Below are 19,576 nucleotides of genomic sequence, written 5' to 3'. Positions count from 1 at the left end.
TGGTATCACAGCGCACACTTCTCAGGATCGCGCTGTCTCCTGGCACAGCCGCTCCAGACCCATCGCCATCTTAGAATCAATTGCCTACAGTTTCTGAGGCTGGGAAATCCAAAGTCCATCTGGTGGTGGTGACAGCCACGCAGGGTTCTCACATTGTAAGGTAGTGGAAGCAGAGAGTAGAGAGAACAGAGAGAGAGACAAACTCTCCTCTTCTTTTAAAGCCCTCAGAACCACTCCCCTGACCACCATTTTAATCCATTCACTTCTCTATGGTCCTACAATCCAATCACCTCTTCAAGGCTCCACCTTTCAATTACCATACTAGGATTTCCCACGCTCTTAACAGTCTCAGTGGGGGCTAAGTTTCTAATACATCAAACTTGGGGGACACAATTCAAGCTTCTGTGAGTTTTTTGAGGAAATAATTCAATCCACTATATTCCACCCCTGGCCCCCAAAATTTTAAGCTTTTCTGAAGTTTGGATTTATCCATGAAAACCATATACTTCCCTTTTCTCTGAGTCTGGGTGCATCAAGCAACTTTCTAATTATTAGTCAGATTTCTTGGGTATCTTGATATCAAGAAGGGAGCACACTTGCTAGCAGACATTAGTATTTCAGTGATGGAAAGGCATAATTTCTGTTAACACTTTTAAATATATATTTTATTGTAGTATAATAAACAGAATAAAAATGCACATATCTTAGAACTAATTTGATGAGTCTTGACAACTGCATATCCTGTGTAACTACCACTTGAAACAAAATATAGAATCTTTCCATCATCTTAGAAAGTTCTCTTGGACTCCCTCCTATTACTGTCCCCTATAACTACTTTCAAATCTCTAAAACCAGATTATTATTGTATTTCTTGGATTTCATATGAGTAGAACCATACAATAGGTACTCTGTTATGCCTGGCTTCTTCTGTTTATCAAAATATTTGTGAGATTTATCCAGGTTGTCAGTATATTGGCAGTTTGTTTCTTTTTATTGCTGAGTTGTATTTCATCATATGAATATATGATACTTTTTAAATTTTGTCTGTGCTCCTGTTGATGTACATTTTGGTTGTTTACAGTTCTTGGTTATCATAAATAAGGTTGCTCTAAACAGTCTTTGTATTAGTTTTTATGGACTTGTATTTTCATTTCTCTTGGGTAAATAAATGAAACTGACGGGTCTTGAATAGGGCTGATAAACATTCAACTCTAAAGAAGTTACCAAGCAGTTTTCCAAAATATTTTAAACTTACATCAGCAATGTATGCTTTCCAGGTGCTTAACATCTTTGTTAATATTTGGGCTATTAGACTGTCATTTAAGCCCCTTGGAGTGTGTGTGAAATGGAATCCATTGTGGTTTTAATTTGGATTCCCTTGATGACTAAAGATATTAAGCACCTTTCCCCCCAATTTAATTGTATTAAAATACACATAAAACTTACCTCAACTATTTCTGTGTACAGTTCAGTGGTATTAAATACATTCATAATGTCGTGCAGCCATCACCACCATTTATCTCCAGAACTCTTTTCATTTTGGAATACTGAAACTTTTTATACCTATTAGGCAAAAACTTCCCATTTCCTCCTTTCCCTAGCTCCTGGTAACCACCATTCCACTGTCTGTTTCTATGATTTTGACTACTCTAAGTACTGCAGAAAAGCAGAATCACACAGCATTTTTGTGTGTGTATGTGTGTGTGATTGGTTTATTTTACTTAGCATAATGTCCTCAAGGTTCATCCAATGTTGTAGCATATTTCAAAATTTCCTTCCTTTGTAAGGCTGAAAAGTATTCCAACTGTATGTATATACCATATTTTGCTTATCCATTCATTCGTGGAGGGACATTTGGGTTGCTTTCATGTTCTAGCTATTGTGACTAATGCTGCTATGAACATGTTTTCAATTCTTATGGGTATATACACAGAAGTGGCATTGCTAGATCATATGGGAATTCTATTTGTAATTTTTTGAGGAGCTGCCATACTGTTTCCTTCAGTGCTGTACCATTTTACATTCCCACCAACAGTGTACAATGGTTCCAATTACTACACATTCTCACCAATACTACTTCTTTTCTGTTTTTTTGGTAGAAGCCATCCCAATAGGTGTGAGGTGATATCTCATTACTGTTTTGATTTGTATCTCCCTAATTAGTGTTGTTGGGCATCTTTTCATGTCCTTATTAGCCATTTGTATATCTTCTTTGGAGAGATGTCTATTCAAATCCTTTGCCCATTTTTGAATCAGGTTTTTGTTGTTGTTTTAGGAGTTTTCTATATATTCTGGATATTAATCCATTACCAGATATATGGTTTGCAAATATTTTCTCCCATTCTATGGGTTGCCTATTTACTGCTGACAGTGTCTTTTGATAATGAAAATTTTAAAATTTTGTGCAAGTCCAATCTGTCTATTTTTTCTTTTGTTGCCTATGCCTTTGGTATCATATCCAAGAAATCATGTCCAAATCCAATGTTATGAAGCTCTCCCCTCACATTTTCCTCTAAGACTTTTATATTTTTAAGTCTTACAATTAAGTCTTTGATCCATTTGAGTTAATTTTTGTATATGGTGTTAGGAAGGGCCTAACTTCATTCTTTTGCATGTGGTGATCCATTTTTCCCAACACTACTTGTTAAAAAGACTGCCCTTTCTTCATTGAATGATCTTGGCACACTTGTCAAAAATCATTTGACCACATATGGGAGGGTTTATTTGGACTCTATTCTATTGGTCTATATGTCTGTCTTTATGTCAGTACCCCAATGTCTTAATTACTATAGGTTTGTAGTAAGTTTTGAGATCAGAAAGTGTGAGTCCTCCAGCTTTGTTGTTCTTCCTTTCAAGTTTGTTTTGGCTATTTCAGCTCCCTTGAGATTCCATATGAATTTTAGGATGGGATTTTCTATATCTGCAAAAAAATGTCATTGGACTTTTAGAAGTAGAGAGTAGAATTGTGGTTACTAGATGCTGGGAAGGGGAGGGGGCTGGGGGGATATAGCGAGAGGCTGGTTAATGGACACAAAATGACAGCTCGATAGGAAATGTAAGTTCTAGTGGTGTACAATAGTAATAGGCATCTATAACTAATAATAATTTTTTGTATGTTCTCAGATAGCTAGGAGAAGCTCAAATGTTCTCATCACAGAAAAGATAAACTTTTGCAATAACGCACTTGTTAATTACCCTGATTTGATCATTTATATATTGAAATATAATTCTGTACCCATAAATATGTATGATCAATACATATCAATTAAAAAATAAATTTCCTTAAATTAAAAAAATTTGGGATTTTAATAGGGATTACATTGAACGTGTAGATCACTTTGGGTAGTACTGACATCTTAATTCTGTCTTCCAATCCATGAACATGTGATGTGTTTCCATTTACTTGTCTTTAATTTCTTTCAGCAGTTTTCTATAGTTTGCATTGTACAATTCTTCCACCTCCTTGGTTAAGTTAATTCCTAAGTCTTTTATTCTTTTTGATGCTATTGAGAATGAAACTGCTTTTGGAATTTCCTTTTCAGATTATTCATTATTAGGGTATATAAACACAATTGATTTTTGCGTGTTGACTTTTTATCCTGCTACTTTGCTAAGTTCATTCATTAATTCTAAGTTTTGTGAAATCTTTAGGGTTTTCTGCATATAAGGTCATATCATTCAAAAATAGAGATTTAAGCACTTCTAATTATGTTTGTCAGCCATTTTTGTACCTTTCTTGAAGGAACTATTCATGTCTTTGCTATTAGCTTAACTGATTATTAATAAAAATTTTTAGTGTTAACTTGTAGGAGGAGTTCTTTATATATTCTGGATAGAAGTCCTTTCCCAGGTATATGTGTGGTAAGTATTTCCCAATTTGTAAATTAATGGTAACTTTGAAGAGCAAAAATTTTAATTTTGATAAAGTCTGATCTTGCAATTTTTTTTCTTCTGTGGTTAGTGTCTTTTGTGTCTCATGCAAGGAATATTTGCCTTCTCCATGACTATGAAGATACTCTTCTATGTTTTCTTCTACAATATTCATAGATCTGGGTTTTATGTTAGGCCTACAAGCCATTTATTATTATTTTTTATTATGAATATTCATGAGATACAAAGCTAATTGTCACCCCTCATGCCCATGACATGAGGGCGAGATTCATACAGGCAGCATATCCATTACCAGAAATTACTTTTGTACGCTATGACCCCCACCCAATTATCCCCCAACCTCCCTCCCCCACCCTTTTGCCCCCCCACTCCACTTTGTAGCCCTAGGAATGTTCCCTCCCTCTGTTAAGACCAATGCACTACTGCAGTCTTTCTTTCCTTCCTTCTTTCTCTCTCAGCTCCCACAAATGAGTGAGTACATGCAGTATTTATCCCTCTGTGCTTTGCTTATTTCACTCAACATAAGTTTCTCCAGGTTCATCCATGTTGTTGCAAATGGAAGTATTTCATTCTTTTTTATGGAACAGTAGTATTCCATGGTGTATATATACCACAGTTTCCTTATCCAATCATCTATCAATGGACATTTAGGTTGGTTCCATGTCTTGGCTATTGTAAACAGAGCTGTGATGAACATGGGAGTGCAGGTATCCCTTTGACATGACGATTTCCATTCCTCTGGGTATATACCCAGAAGAGGGATTATTGGGTCATATGGAAGATCTATCTGTAGTTGTTTGAGAAACCTCCATACTGTTTTCCATAGTGGTTGTACTAATTTACAGTCCCACCAACAGTGTAGGAGTGTTCCCTTCTCTCCACACCCTCACCAGCATTTGTTATTTTGAGAAACCTCCATACTGTTTTCCATAGTGGTTGTACTAATTTACAGTCCCACCAACAGTGTAGGAGTGTTCCCTTCTCTCCACACCCTCACCAGCATTTGTTATTCACTGTCTTTTTGATTATAGCCAGTCTAACTGGGGTGAGGTGATATCTCAATGTAGTTTTAATTTGCATTTCTCTGATGACAAGTGATGTTGAGCATTTTTTCATGTATCTGTTGGTCATCTGTAGGTCTTTCTTTGAAAAATGTCTTTTCAGCTCCTTTGCCCATTTTTAAATTGGGTTATTTGGTTTTTTACTGTATAATTGCTTGAGTTCTATCTATATTCTGGATATTAATCCTTTGTCAGATGTATAGTTAGCAAAAATTTTCTCCCACTCTGTGAGCCATTTAAAATTAATTTCTCTGTATGGAGAAATAAGAGGTTGAAGTTTTCTTTTTTTTTCAAATAGAAATCCATTTGTTGTGGCAACGTTTGTTTAACTTTTTTCCTTATTGAGTTGCTTTGGTGCTTTGGTCAAAAATGAAATGACTGTATATGTGTGGATCTATTTCTCTACTTTAATCTCTTCCATTTATCTACCAGTCTATCCTTAAGCAGATAACACAGTTTTGATCACTATTACTTTATAGAAGTCTTGAAATAAGTATAGTGTAAGTCTAACTTTGTTGCTCTTTTTAAAGATTGTTTTAGCTTTTCCAGATCCTTTATCTTTTCATATAAACTTTAGAATTATTTTTTCTGGGTCTTCAAAAAAAATCCTGCTGAAATTTTGATAGGGACTGTGATGAATATACAAATTAATTTAGGAAAAATGGACAACTTAATGATACTGAGTTTTCCCATCTATGAATATAACATATTTCTCCATTTATTTAAGTCTCCTTTAATTTCTTTCTGCTATATTTTGTGGTTTTCAATAGAGGTCTTGCACATCTTTTGTTAAGTTTATTCCTAGGTTTCTAATGTTTTTGGATATACCATGAATGGTGTTGTTTACAATTTCACTTTTCAATTGTTTGTTGTTAGTATATAGAATTGATTTTTGTATATTGCCCTTGCATCCTATGGCTTGCAAAATTGAGTTACTAGTTCTTCTAACTTTTTTGTATATTCCATAGGCTTTTGTATGCACATAATCATGTTGTCTGTGAAGTTTTGCTTTGTTCTTCCCATTTTAAAAAATTGAGATATAATTCACTTGCCATAAAATTCACTCTTTTAAAGTAAATTCAGTGATTTTTTAGTATATTCACAATGTATAATCATCACCACTATTTAATTCCAGAATATTTTCATCACTCTAAATATAAATCACATACTTATTAGCAGTCACTCTTCATTGTCTCAGTCCCCAGCCCGACAACCACTAACCTAATTTCCCAAAGGATTTGTGTATTTTAGACATTTCACATAAATAGAATCATATAATATGTGGCTTTCACTTAGCATATAATGTGTTTAAGGTTCATGGATGTTGTGGCATGAATCAGTGCTTCATTCCTTTTTATGTCTGAATAGTATTCCACTGTGTATATAAATTTTCTTTATCCATTCATCTGTTGATGGACACCTAGCTTGATTCCATATCTTGACTACTGTGAATAGTTCTGCAGTAAACAAGGGGATACATATCTGTATGCTAATTTCCTTTCCTTTGGATAGCTACCCAGTGGTGAAATTGCTGGATCATGTGGTAGTTCTACCTTCAGTTTTTTTAGGACCCTCAGACTGTTTTGTATGGCTGTACTAATTTACTTCCTCATCTACGGTGTACAGAGTTTCCTTTTCCCTCTATTTTTGCTAGCATTTGCTATTTTCTGTCTTTTTGACACTAGCCATTCTAACTGGGGTGAGATGGTATCTCATTGTGGTTTTGATTTGCACTTCCCTGATGATTAATGGTGTTGAGCATTTTTTCATATACCTGTTGGCCATCTGTACGCCTTCTTTTGAGAAATGCCTATTCAGGTCATTTGCCCATTTTAAAACTGGATTATTTGGGGTTTTTTTTTGCTGTTGAGTTGTTTAAATTCCTTGTATATTCTGGATATTAATCCCTTGTCAGATGAATAGTTTACCAAGTATTTTTTCCCATTTTGCTAGTTGCCTCTTTGCTCTGTTGATTGTTTCCTTTGTTGTGCAGAAGCTTTTTAGTTTGATATAATCCCATTTGTCCATTTTTGCTCTTGTTGCCTGTGCTTTAGAAGTCTTCTTCATAACATTTTTACCCAGATCAATGTCTTGGAGTGTTTTCCCTATATTTACATCTGGAGGTTTCAGGTCTTACATCTATTTTGAATTGATTTTAATATATGGTAACAGACAGGGATCTAGTTTCTTCCTTCTGCATATGAATACCTAGTTTTCCCAGCAACATTTATTGAAGAGGCTGTCTTTTCCCTTCTTTTCCCTTTCTGGAACACTCAGAATGTAAATATTTGTATGCTTAAAATTGTCCCATTGGGCCGGCCCGGTGGCGCACTGGAGAGGGCGCCACTTGGGAGCGCGGTGGCGCTCCCGCTGAGGGTTCGGATCCCATGTGGAGACCGGTTCCCGCTCACTGGCTGAGTGTGGTGTGGGCGCAGCACCGAGGGTTGTGATCCCGTTACCGGTCAGTAAAAAAGACAAAAAGGAAAAAAAAAATTTCCCATAAATCTTGAAGGCTTTCATTCTTTTGATTTTTTTGGGGGGGGTGTGACTGGGTTATTTTAAAAGACGTATCTTCAAGTTCAGAAATTCTTTTTTCTGCTTGATCTAGCCTGTTACGTAAGCTCTCGGTTGTATTTTTAAAATTTTTTTCCATTTAATGAAATAAATCCAAGATTTCTGTTTGGTTCTTTTTAATGATATCTATCTCTTTGTTGAATTTCTCATTCATATCATCAGTTATTTTTCTGATTTCATTAAATTGTCTATCATATTCTCTTGTACTTGCTGAATTTCCTTAAATTATTCTAAATTCCCTTTCAGGCATTTCACACACTTCCTTTTCTTTGAGATCTGGTACTGGAGAATTATTTTATTCCTCTGAGACTGTCATGTTTCCTTTTTTTGTGTGGAGGGGGCAGCAGTTAGGTGGTATGGGGTTCTGAACCCTTAAACTTGGTGTTACAATACCTTGCTCTAACCAACTAAGCTAACCAGTCTGTTTTTTCATGTTTCTTGTATCCCTATGTTGATGTCTGGAGATGTGGTGGAACAGCTGCTTCTTCTAATTTTCTGCAGTAGATTTCAAAGGGAGAGACTCTTTCCTGTAGATGTGTTATGTATTATCAGTTGGATAGTGTTTTAGGTTTGGTTTTTAGTGGGTGCAGTAGTATAGTCTCCGTGTGATTTCTTTGACTGTATTCAACATTGGAACTGCCTATGAGTGCCTCTGTGGCCTAGGTGCTGGGATGCTCAGCAGCTTCTTGCTGGAATGGGTGACACTGGGCATGGATTCCAGGCTGCAGGTGGGACCTCAGGTCCCTCAATGATACACTGGTGTGTTCATTGACTCAGCTCAAGTGGGTGACCGTGGACAGGGTCACTGGGGTGGCAATTGGGACTTTGGGGTTCTGGGAGAGGTGCTGTGGCAATTGGCTGCTCTTCCACTAATGTGGGTGGGATTGCCAGGGAAATGGGAGGGACCATGGACCCCTGGGAGAAGTACTGGGGTGCTCTGCAGCTCCTCAGCTAGAGTGGCCTGCCCTGGGGGGAAGTTTCTGGGGATGCAGTTGGGAACTTAGACTCCCAGGAGAGGTCATAGGGCATTCTCTAGATTCTCAGCTAGAATAGGAGACACTGGACAGGGTCACTGGGGAAGCAGATGAGATCTAAGGCCTCCAGGAGAGGTGTTGGGGCACTCTGCAGCTCCTCAGATGGAGAGGGCAATCCTGCATCCTGGCTGGGATCACTGGAGCTGTGACCAGGACCACGGACTCCTGAAAGAGAGGCTGAGATGCTCTGCAGCTCCTTAGCTGGAGTTGGCATTTCTTTAATGGCTCTCTAGGCTTGTGACTAGAACACTGTGTCCTCAGAAGAGACACTGGAGTGCCCTGAAGCTCCTCGTCTGGAGTGATTGACTTGGTCACTGGGGCTGTGGGTGGGACCCTACGCCCCCAGGAGAGGCTCTGGAGTGCTCTGTTGCTCCTCACCTGGAGTTTGCAATTCTGGGTGAGATTTCTGGGGCTAAATTTGCTAATTATCTTAAGAATTTTTATACTTATGAGTGGTATTGGTCTGTAATTTTAAAAATAAAACATTGTCAAATTTTGGTAACAGGATTATGCTGGCCTCATAAAATGAGTTTAGAAGTAATTCTTCCTATTTTCTGAAATAGTGTAGATTTGATACTTTGTCTTCCTCTAATGTCCAATAAAATTTACTGGTCGGTCAATGGGGCCTGGAGTTTTGTGTGAGGTTTTTGGCTTACGAATTCAATTTCTATAATAGATATTGGGCCATTTAGATTCTCTTTTCTGTCTTGTATCAATTTTGGTAATTTGTATTTTTTTCAGGAATTTGTCCATTTCACTTCAGTTGTTGAATTTACTGGCATAAAGTTATTCAAAGTATCCCTTTAATGCCTATATAATTCAATCAGCATTTTGACTATGTTAAAATTAAAACTTCTGTACATATAAGTAGATGACAAATCAAGAGAAATGTGTAGGGCTGGCTTGTGGCTCACTCGGGAAAGTGTGGTGCTGATAACACCAAGGCCATGGGTTTTGATCCCATATAGGGATGGCTGGTTCGCTCACTTCGGAGAGTGTGGTGCTGACAACACCAAGTCAAGGGTTAAGAGGTCATCTTTTATAAAAAAAAAAAAAAAAGAGAGAGAGAAATGTGTAACATATGGCAGAAAAAGGCTATATGCATGTATATGTGCATAAATACAGTAGAAACAGACAGTCTAGTGGCAGAAAAAGCAAATTACATTATAGTGTGAAAAATACCATGAGAGGCACACATATGAAGGAAGGTTATCCAGTCCATTTTGGAGAGTCAGAATTATGGTTTCCAAGTGGTGAGTTAGCTTGTTAAACTATAGATAAATTAATATAATCAAATTTATAGACACAAAAAAGCTAAGACTGAGATCCCCAGACATTCTTACTTGATCATGGTTACCTACCTGTGAAGGCCTGCAGTCAGCTGGTCCCCCTTTCACTGGAAACATCTTTAACTAAAAAATAAAATTAAATACAACTTTGTTTTTGTAAAAATGATAAATTCATTATAAAAAACTCAAACAAGATAGAAAATTCCAAAAGATAAAATAAAAATCAGTTGCATTTTTACTGACATCCTTCAAGATTTTTTTGTATACTTATACTCACATTTGAACACATACATATTCACATTGAGAAAGCAGTGTATATGCTAATCTGTAATCTGCTTTTTTCCTGGTGTGGGGGGGATACCAACCTATATTCTATAGACATATTTTCATGTATATAAAGAAATTTACCTCTTTTTTTTTTTTCCAGCCAGCTTGTCACAGGGATTGAACCCTATGCCTTGGTGTTATCAACACCATGCTCTAACCAACTGAGCCTACCAGCTAATACATTATTTTCTTTAATGGGACAAGAGTATTCCATAGTATGCATGCACCATAATTTTCTCAGTGTCCTAGCAAAGGGCACTTATGTTGTTTCTAGAAGCATCTATTATTTAAAAAAAGGTAGTGAAGAATATCCTTATAAATTTCTTTTTTCTTTTGTTATTTTCCTTAGAGCAAATGCCTCAGAAATGAGATTGCTGTGGAAAAGGCTAATGCATATGTTAAATTTTGGTAAATAAGTTTGCACCAATTTCATCTTTTTTTTGGCGGCTGGCCGGTATGGTGATCCAAACCTGTGATCTTGGTGTTATAAGGCTGCACTAACCAACTGAGCTAACTGGCCAGCAAGCAATTTCATCTTTACACCAATAGTACATGACAGTAATTGTGACCCCACACCCCTGTTGACACTGATAAACAAAAAAAGATCTGTTTGGAAGCTGGACATCTTTACATTTGTTAACTGGATTTTTTTTTTCTTGGCTTAGGAATGTCTTATTGATATCTTTTGCCAATTTTATTAATTGCCATGTTTAAGTTTTTAATTGATTTTCTAAGAGCTCTTTGTATATTAGGAATACTTTTTCTTCATTTTTGCAAATGATAAAAATTTATTTCCCCTTGGACATTGTTTTCCACCGGATTTTTTTTTTTTTTTGTATAGAAGATTACAATATCCATGTGGTTAAATTTAGCATTTTCTTCTCTAATGGTTTCTGGTTCTTGTTTCATACTTAGAAAAGGTCTTTCTCACCTCAATATTATAAATAAATACACCTTGATTTTCTTTTGTTTTTATGATTTCATTCTTTAAGTCTTTGATTCATCTAGTATTTATTTTGGAGTGAGATATGAGATAGATGTAGCTGGGTGGTTAACTTAGTTGATTAGAATGTGTTATGGGTTCAATCCCTGTACTAGCCAGCAGAAAAAGGAGGGGAAAAAAACCCCGTAGAAATGAGATAGATGCAAAGCCTCTCCCACGGGCTAGTCATTTCATGAATAATCTTTTTCCTACTGACCAATAATTTGTAATGTACAGTTTACTGGCTACCACTGAGACTTCTGGAGTCTCCAATATTTACAAGTAATAGTTTTGAGTAACTTTATAAAACGTGGATAATAATCGCACCTATCTTATAGGGCTGTGAGGGTTAAATAAGATAACTTGAAAAAATACTCCAGTATTTGACATGTAAGTGCTCAGCAAATATGAGCTATTATTATACTAAACTCATACACAGAAATTTCTAGATTCTCTATTTTGTTCATTCACGTATCTCCAACATTTCGTATATATAATCCATCCAGTAACACTCTGTTACCAACTCACTGTCCTTTCTAATGGCTCCTTTTCCTCATTCAACAAAAAAGGTCACATCTCAGAGCCTTTCTAATCATAACTAGAGCTTGAAAATGTTAACCTTGGGGGTAAAACATAAGCTGTGCTTCACAAGGTAGTGAGAATCAAACCCAAACCAAGGCACTGAACAAACGTGGCGGAAGAGAGGGTGCCTATTTCTTCCACCACCTATTTTGAAAAATTTGCCCCCCTTTTTTGGCTGCTAGCCTGTACGGGAATCCGAACCCTTGACCTTGGTTCCACACCTATCATGAAAGGCTGAAAGCCTGCCTTATTTCAGCCGGTTATAACCGACTTTCTCAAAAGCTCGTACTCTTTTTTCCAACTCTGGTCTACAGCCTGAAGACAGGGAGTTTAAGTTCACCACGTCACCCTGTGTGGGCTCTGAACTTGGGATGACTACGTGACGAGATCTGGAGAATGAGGTGTGGGGGAGGGAAGGGATTCCCTCCTGGGCCCTGTCCTGACCTGAGAGTTCCATCGTGGCCATCTGAGCCGACTCCCCACTCGTGGGCTAACAGCCCAAGGCTGACGTGGTGGCAGGCGACTTCGGGAGCCAGCAAATCTGCAGGCACAGACACGATGACAGCAGGGCTACCATCGAAGCCCCCAGAAACAGTGTAGGAAGAGTGGGAGGAGGGGAGTATAGTTGGGAAAAGGGGGAACAGCACCGGAGACGCTGCACTGGGCGGACGCGAGGGAGACTGGCCTCCCGCTCCAACGACGCGCGGCACCCTGGCTTCTTGAGGCAAGTGCCCGGGGCTGGCTTTTCCGTTCCCTTGGGCTCACGGAAATCTTTCCGCCCCTCAGGAGCACCGCCCGCATCCAGGCACTCCCGCCGTTGCTGGTGGCCACAGCCGCCTCAGCCCGTTAGCCTCCACCTTCTAACGGCTCTGGCGCGGCCGACTTCCGTGACGTCGGTGACGTCGGCGTAGGGGCGGGACTTCCTGCTTCGTGCGCCGCTGGGACTCCGGGCCGAGTCAGCTCCGCGGGGCTGAGGTGGCCTCTCGGCCGGACGTCGGCGTTGGGGCTGGCCCCGCACCCCTGAGGAGGCCGGCCCACCGAAGAGGAGCGGGGCTGTTCTCCGCCGTCACTGCCGCTCTCTCCGCCCTCGGAGCTCTTCCGGGATACTTCAGATTTCCCGGGGTCGGCAGCCCTAGGGGCCCTCTCGGCCTCCTGCTCCTGCTTCTCGTCTTCACCCTGCGGCGCCAGCGGCCGCCGGGACCTCGCGAGGCGTGGCGGGCTGGGCCGACACCCAGGCTGTAGGACCGTCTCCCCTAACCCCAATGCCTCCGCGAGCAGAGTTGAGTGGATGCCGGTGGTTGGAGCTGAGGAAGTGTCCCCTGGTGGCAAGTGCGGGCAGAACACCGGTCGCTATTAAGCTTCACGTGCGCACGTTGCAAGGACCGTGTGAGTCTGGTACGTAACTTCTCTTTCTGGGGACGGTAGCTTGTCCGTATTTTGGAATACTCATTCCCCCACCCCGCCCCCCAACCTGCCCTTTATCCTTTTTGTAATTTTCCTTGTAAAGTAATTTACAAGGAGCGGGTGTTAGAAGAGTAGACGGTGAGTCATTTTCTGAGCCAATTATTGCTGGTGAAACTCTTTGTGGAGCTTTTTGATGCACTCAGGCATGGTGGTTTTTTAGCCAGTTTAGTAATTGGCTAAACGTATAGTACCTCCAGTTTAATTTGTGATGAATAAGCTGTGCTCCCATTTTCCTTGGCCTTGAAGGCTATTTTAATAGTGATGTTGGCTGTGATTACTGACACAACGTCTAAAATGTTAATGTATGCCGGGTTTAAATGGATACTTTGGTAAATGTTTAGTTTCCAACTTTTGACCATCATGAATGGGCTCTTTGCTCTGAAAAATGCCTACTGCCATGCGAAAGCCTTTGGTCACATTAGTTGTAATGATAAAGCTATTCCAGATCTCAAACATGTCTAGTATAAGGAGAGACTTATCCCGATTTTCTTATATTATGATAGAGTTCGTCATCTGTTCAGACTATGAGCACAAAATACTCGAGTAGGTTTAAAACTGAGTAGCTTAGAGTAGTGCTTCTGTTACCAAGCAACATCTCCGTAAACAAGTCTAATCAACTAGAACACAAACGTATCTATCCTACAATTATCTGGATTCAGAATTCTCTAAATTGATGAGTTTAGTCTGTAAGTGGTTACTGTTACTACTCACCTTTTGTATTGAGGTTTGATTTCAAGCTCATTTTGTTTAGAATTATTAGAATGCTGTTTTATTTATTTATTTATTTTTAAAGATGACCGGTAAGGGGATCTTAAACCTTGACTTGGTGTTGTCAGCACCACACTCTCCCAAGTGAGCCACGGGCCGGCCCTAGACGGCTTTATATTTCAGTGTCACACAGGACTCTCCTTCCTGAGAGTTGCAAATGGATTGGAGTTGACAGAGTATGCCGGTGTTCCCCTTAATTTGAGTATTTTCTTTTCTACCCAGGTGAAGTGTGCAGACTATGTTTAGGAATGTTCTCAAATAACCTAATACCAATTTACAGTTATGTACAGCGTTGGGAGATTGAAACACTGATTATTCATAGGTGGTTTTTAAGCCTTGGTTGAGCCAATAAACCTCATTTTTTTTTTTTTCTGACCGGTAAGGGGATTGCAACCCTTGGCATGGTGTGATCTGCACCACGCTCAGCCAGTGAGTACACTGGCCATCCCGATATAGGATCCGAACCCGCGGCCTCGGCGCTCTCAGCGCCGCACTCTCCCGTGTGAGCAACGGGGCCGGCCCAATAACCTCATTTTTAACCTACTCATTGAATACTAATGGTATAATTTGTATAGTAAAGTTGTTTGTTTTCAGAGCACTTTTTAAATGATCTTTTGAATGTGGTAACTTTTAAAGTAAGAAAGTGTATGAGAAAAAGTGAGACTGAATAAATTCTTTGAAATCAAACTATTAGTAATGGAAATTTGAACTTGAAATTAATGTTCTTTACATCATGCCTTTACTGTATTGTTAAAAATCCATAGATTTCATTTTAGTTCTCTTCCTCCTTTTTTCCCTCATATGCTGATGCTGAAGTAATGAATATGCAAAAGTTAGGCAAGACAGAAGGAAAGAAATCAAGAATGACTTGTGTGATAAAATCCTTAGTAATCAGAAATCAGCATTATATCGTGGGAAGTTCTAATTCAAGAAGCTTAGAAGAATGAAATCTTAACAAAGATGAGTGAATTGTCAGAACTTTTTTTTCCCCTTCTAGGTGCTCTTTGCCTAAAGAGATGAGTGTGATTTTAATTTTGTCATACATAATATATTAGGTTCAAGAAGCAGTTTTCTCACATTATTTAACCTATGTGTACTTTTAGGGAATGTGTGTATATAACTGTGTAAAAAATTTGCTACACAAGAAGTTCACATTTCTTGATTTAAGCTGAACTCATCGAAATCCTCTGACTGCCTTTTCAAGCTTACATTCTTTATTTCTGCCCAGACTGTTTTTTCCACTGTTCTCTAAACCTGCTATGTGCTTTTTCATTTCCATGGTAGTCTTTATGTCTGTCTACCTAACTGAACTGGTTTCTTTCCTTCTTTCTTAAAATCTAAGTTGAACCTTTTCTATAAGGTTCAATTCCTTCATGACCTCTGAATTCCTATAGTATGTATTTGTGAGTCATGCTTATCTGATACTTGTACTTTACATTGTATTATTTAACTTTTTAATGTTTGTCTTGCCTTTCTAACTAGATTGTAAGCTCTTTAAGGGCAGGCACCTGATCTCAATGAGCTGTATCCTTAGTTTCTTCCAAACAGAAGTTGCTGAATAAATGTTTCTCAAAGACGATGAATGTGCATTTCTACTTTTTTTTTCTTTTTTTTGTCTTTTGTCTTTTTCCGTGTCCGGCAACGGATCGCGACCCTCAGTGTTGCCCCCGTACTGGACCGGGGACCGGCAACGGGATTGCAACCCTCGGCGTTGCCCCCGCGCCTCGCTCAGCCAGTGACCGGGAACCGGTCTGTATGTGGGATCCGAAACCTCGGGCGGGAGCGCCGCCGCGCTTCTCAAGCGGCGCACTTATCCAGTGCGCCACTGGGCCGGCCCCTCTACTTTTTTTTTCTTGTTCCACAGTGGAATTAGGAAGATGCTGAGAGAGAAGAGTAACTGAGGGAGGAAGGGCAACAGTAAGCCACAAGAAAACGGATTACAGAGTGGAGATTCACTGGAATCAGAAGGAAAGTTTCTGATCCTGGAAAGTGTGAATCTTTGAGAATTTACCATGACCATACCAGCAGTAAGGACTCCATCAGGAATGCTGGCACTGCTCTCATGTGGGCTTGGGGAGTTTGATCAGTTTTCTGGTTCTTCCTTCATAGAATCTTAATTTTAAAAACATGTCCCTCCTCTCTCTCGCTCTTCCTCCCTCCTTCCATCCCTGTCTCCCATTTTACTCCTCTCCATCCTACTTTCTGACTTGGTCGAGACTTAACTTATGAAATTATGTAAATACTTTTATCTGGCCCTCATAAATTAACAGTTCTCTTAAATTTATTCTATATTTTTTTCCCATCAAGACCCCCCTTTCTGGGTCAGGGAGAGATCACTGACTGTCAAGTCTAGTACTATTTCTTTTGAGTTTAACTGAGCTATAATCCAGTAGGAAAGAAATTGAGAAAGTCAGGAATTGCCCAGTTATTTGCTTTCTGTTTTTTGTCACTTCAGATTGCTTTTGGATTAAAATTCAGAGTTAGGAACCTAAACCTGGACTTTTGGAAAGTGGCTATTGTTTTCCAAATATGTCTTTAAAATTTCCAGGTAATTTTTATAGTCTTGCTATCACAGCTGTATCTGATGCTTATAACAAAGGGTTATTTCTGTTGAAGGTATAAAAATGTGAAATTGAATCTCAGGGTACTTTTATAAACCTTGGTTTGATTCAGTTGTTTCTTGAGTGAGCTTGCCATCATAGCTTCTGAGTTGTTGCCCAGTAACACAATTGCAGTATAACATAGCAACCATTGAAAACAGTAGCATTGGACTATAGGGATTTCCCTGATGAATTTGCAGTGCTTATCTCTAGTGTTCACATTCAGTCTCTCTCAACTGAATCACATTTTGGTTAAAGGCAGATATATCAGATATTGTTAAAACTAAAAGGTATACAATATGTGCTCTTAATTGTATTTTTTGGAGTGTTGACAAATTATAACTTCCTGTACATTCTTTTCACGTAGAGATGCATGGTAAATATGTATTGAATTGAATTACAGTATGTGTGACGAACATGTGAAAAGACTGGTTTAAATTTGATTATTCTGCAGAGAAAAGCTAGTAAGTAATACAGGTTGAGCATCCCAAATCTGAAAAAATCCAAAATCTGAAACACTTCTGGATCCAAGCATTACAGATAAGGGATACTGAGCCTGTAGTTAAATCGGAGTTTTCAACAACCCATATAGCAAGCCAAAGCTGGAGGAGATGAAGTTGGAATGGTTCTTAACATTTTTTATATTACTTTTGGAGCTTCATGGAAAGCTTAGATCAATAAGCACACTTTAATAGGCACTGATTTCGTGGGAAGAGAATTGTAATTCAGGAGACCGGTGCTTGACTGGGTGAGTCACTTAACCTTTTTGACCTATTTTTGTCACTTGAAAAAAATAAATCTCTGAAGTTTTCTTTCAGAAGTTGTATTCTTCCAATTTAAAGCAAATTTTATTTCATCTGTTCATGGGTGTAGTCAATATTTGAGTGCCTTTTATGTGCCTTGCACTATGCTAGGCGTGGGAGATTATGACTAAGACACAGTGCCAAGTCTACTGCCTTTTTGTTTAGTTGGAGAAATGGATAAAGTAAACAGTAATTTGTAATATAACATAGTAAATGCTGTAAAGATAAATAAGAATGTGTTCTGGGGCATGTAGGAAAGACACCTGACCTAAAACTGTAACAGTTAGAATACACTGCAATTGAGTGCCTCAGAATTATATAAGCATAATTTGAGACTATACAGAGAAGTATGCAACCTGGCCTGGAAGGACTTGGTCAAGAAAAATTAGGAGGAAGAAGTTTCTTTGAGTTGGAGAGACAGAGTCAAGAGTCTCAGCAATAGTGGTAGTTAAGATCTCAGGTATAGATGAGACTACTAGGGAGAGTGTGCAGAATCAGAAGAGGCCTGGTGAACATCTGCATGTAATGAGTAGATGGAAAAAGAGTAAGGAGGAAAACCAGAGTAGGGTAAGGTCTTGTAAGCCAAGGGAGGAAAGCATATAACATTTAGTTTATTGATTAAAGAGAAGTTATTGCTCATGTAATGTTGTGTGTAGCACCGTGAATGTGAACCCATCTATACAAAGATGCCCACTACAAAGATCTGAACGTGCCAATAGGGATAGGTTAAGTCTGGTAGGAAGCATAACAGAGGAAAGAGTATGTACTTTGGAGCCTGAACCCTGGTATTAAAGATTGGAATCTTGGCTCCACTGCTTTACTAGCTGGCTTGACTTTTTGGGCCAGTTACTTAATTTTTTGGTCCTCATTGTCTTCACGTATAAAATACTTTTTTCACAACAGTCATGGATTAAAAGGAGGTAAGTTGTCATGCCTGACTCAATCAGTGGGTGCTTTTTAAATATTGATTTTTATGCATTCCTGCCTTTTCTTTGATATCTTCCTATATAGATGACATTCCAAATATTCTATAGTGAAATGAACATGTTCTTGTGCTTCTCAGAATTTTCAAAACTTTTTTTTTTTTTCCTAGCCTCAAGGGAATTTTATCATCTCACATGTAAGGAGTCTGGAGATAGGTGGTTCTAGGATTGTCAATTCAGTGGCTCATTGACATCTTTTAGAACCTGGATTCTTTCTTTTTGCTTAGACATCCTTTGAACTCAGGCTTGATTAAAGCAATCCAATCATCACATTTTCGAAAGTTCAGAAGAGAGAACTTCTCTCTTTTACCCACCCCCTTTTCAATAGCCTTATTGAAGTATAGCCGACATATCTTGTTAAAATACATAACTGATATAATGAGTGATAAAATCACTCAGAAGTGTACAATTTAATGGTTTTTAGTAAATTTACAGAGTTGTGCAACCATGATCACAAGATAGTTTCAAAACATTTTCGTCAGCTCCGCTCCCCAAATCTCTCAAGCTCATTTGCAGTTAATCCAACTTGCACCCCTAGCCCCAGAGAACCACTGATTTGCTTTCTGACACTATAAGATTGTCTTTTCTGGGCATTTCATATAAATGGAATCAAACAATATAGTAATCTTTTGTATCTGGCTTCTTTCACTTAATGTTTTTGGGACTTATCCACATAGCATGTGTCAGTATTTTGTTCTTATTAATAGTGTCACATTTTGTTTTTCCCTTCACCAATTGATGTCATTTGGATTGTTTCCAGTTATTGGCTATTATGAATAATGCTGCTATGAAGATTTGTCTATAAGTCTTTTTGTGAATATACATATTCACTTTTCTTGGGTAGATTCCTAGGAGTGGACTTGCTGAGTTGTATGGTTTGTTTTAACTTTTTAAGAAACTGTCAACATGTTGTTTTATTTTGTTTTTTTTTTGGTGGCTAGTGGGTATAGGGATCTGAACCCTTGACCTTGGTGTTGTAACAGTGCACTCTAACCAACTGAGGTAACCAGCCAGCCCTCACAATGTTTTCTAAAGTGGCTGTACCAATTACATTTCTGCTGGAAATGTACAAGGATTCCAGTTTTTCCACATCCTTGCCAACACTTGGTATCATCTGTCTTTTTGATTATAGACATTCTAGGGGGTATCTAGTAGTATCTCATTGTGATTTTAATTTGCATTTCCCTAAACACTAATGATGTTGAATAACTTTTCATG

General features: G+C 38.6%; 1 protein-coding gene across 2 annotated transcripts in view; it reads left to right on the top strand.

The window, feature by feature from the left end:
- The first annotated feature begins 12,787 nt into the window (after nt 1-12,787).
- The window catches only part of CEP83 (centrosomal protein 83kDa), a 121,844-nt gene continuing 115,055 nt past the window's right edge, over nt 12,788-19,576 (top strand). For both annotated transcript variants that reach the window (XM_008576578.1, XM_008576577.1), the window contains exon 1: nt 12,788-13,135. The gene's annotated coding sequence lies outside the window, so the exon portion shown is untranslated. The remainder of the gene's footprint in view (nt 13,136-19,576) is intronic.

The sequence above is a fragment of the Galeopterus variegatus genome, unplaced genomic scaffold (genome assembly GCF_000696425.1).
Source record: "Galeopterus variegatus unplaced genomic scaffold, G_variegatus-3.0.2 Scaffold1368, whole genome shotgun sequence".
NCBI classification, from domain to species: Eukaryota; Metazoa; Chordata; class Mammalia; order Dermoptera; family Cynocephalidae; genus Galeopterus; species Galeopterus variegatus.
The sequence above is the reverse complement of the archived record's forward strand: the minus strand, read 5'-3'. Positions and strand labels throughout refer to the sequence as shown.